Source organism: Malurus melanocephalus, unplaced genomic scaffold, assembly GCF_030028575.1.
Source record: "Malurus melanocephalus ecotype Western Australia unplaced genomic scaffold, MMel_1.1 scaffold_44, whole genome shotgun sequence".
Lineage (NCBI taxonomy): Eukaryota > Metazoa > Chordata > Aves > Passeriformes > Maluridae > Malurus > Malurus melanocephalus.
Genome location: NW_026623276.1, coordinates 2,055,278 through 2,056,783, shown reverse-complemented (window position 1 = coordinate 2,056,783; position 1,506 = coordinate 2,055,278). Strand labels below are relative to the sequence as shown.

The 1,506-nt window shown below is 55.5% G+C and overlaps 1 protein-coding gene across 2 annotated transcripts in view; it reads left to right on the top strand.

Annotated features, from left to right (window-relative positions):
* The first annotated feature begins 127 nt into the window (after positions 1–127).
* ADCYAP1 (adenylate cyclase activating polypeptide 1) overlaps positions 128–1,506 on the top strand; it is a 6,196-nt gene continuing 4,817 nt past the window's right edge. Inside the window, exon 1 of one of the 2 annotated variants that reach the window (XM_057364913.1) lies at positions 128–239. The gene's annotated coding sequence lies outside the window, so the exon portion shown is untranslated. Of the gene's footprint in view, positions 240–559; positions 1,226–1,506 lie in introns of those variants that run through there. The other variant, XM_057364912.1, reaches the window with a different exon arrangement.

Sequence of the window (1,506 nt, the reverse complement as noted above, 5' to 3'; positions counted from 1 at the left end):
TTATAGTCTCAAATCTCCGCGGAAGTGGGGGGTTCCACGCCGGGGCTGCTCCGCCTGCGCGCTCAGAGCCGGGCGGCTCCGCGGGGGCCTGCGCCCAGCGGCGGCCCCGGGCTGCGTGTGGGTTGAGCTGGCCCCGCCGAAAGACCCGGAGCAAAGCGGTGGGGAAGCCCGACAAGACCGGGGACCCCCACCCCACCCCTAACTACCCTCTTCCGCCTCCTGGTCCCTTCCCACGTCAGGTAAAACTTTACCGTGGAGAACATCCTTTTAGGTTTATGCGGTGGGGGTTTTCCGCCTGTTTGTTTGATTGTTAGGTTTTCTTTTTCTAATTTTTTTTTTGGGGGGGGGGGGGTGGGAAGTGTGAGTTGGTGTTTATGAGAAGCTTTATGACTCCTGATAAGCTCATCTTTGAGGACGACACAGAACTGTGTTCCTTGAGGAATTGGGGTGGTGACGTCTTTTCTGATACCCGATTATTACGTGACTGAGAAAAAAAAAAAAAGGCATTTGATTCATGAATAAAAATCCGGACACCACTACGGGGGCAACAAACAATATTGCCCGTCCTCTAAGGTAACAAGCAGGCAAATGTTTACGAAGAGGGCTCCTGCTGAAGCGGGGTGTTTGCAAAGATTTTCTTGCTAATTGCATATCAGACGGAAGGCTGCGGAARGCTGGTCAAGTTTGGAGCCACCGAGCAGGAAAAGAAGAGAAGAAGGCTGAAGGCGCTCAGTGAGGGGAGAGATCTGGGGAAGACAACATCGCACGCAGCCAGCCCGCGGCTCCCGCCTCCGCTCCCTCCCGGGCTCGCTCGCTGTCTTCCCTCTTCCCCAGCGCTCCGTTCTCCGGCGACATCTCGCTCCATCCCTATTTCTCCATTCCCTAGTAGACTCCACTCCAGATCTGTGCTGCTACCTGCAAACTTTTTCCTTTATCTTTTTTTTTTTTCCCCCGCCTGTCTCTCTTTTTCTTTTTGGAGTGGATTGCCCTGAAACCAGCAAACAACTAACTGCTGCCGCTTCTGCATCTTCTRCATCCTGAGGGTCCTTCGCCCATCGGAGAGGCGATGTCACGAGGGTTTTAACTCCTTTTGGAAGCAACTTGGAAGAGAGCTCGATTACTCCCCCTCCCCATTTTGGGTCTTTATTTTTTTTTTTTTCCCCAAGACCTGCCGTTTCAGTTTCGCAACCAAACGCTCTCAGTGCCGGGTGTCTAGAGTTTAATGGTAAGGACACGAGGCGGCTCGCCGGGCCTTCCCGCAGCGGTCCCGGGGCGGGCGGGCGGGCACCGACGGGGCGGGCGGCGGCGGCAGCTCTTTGAGCCAGGCACTGCTCTGCTTCTCTCCGTGCTGCTCCGCGCCGGCACCCAGGCTGCCCTGGGCGCTTGTCCCCCGGGGCCGCGCTGCCTCCTTTTCCAGCAGGAGAGGCCAGGGGTTTGGTAGGTCGTGGGGCGATTTGTTTGGGTTTTTGTTCGTGAATTCTTTATTGTTTGTTGCTTTTTTTTTTG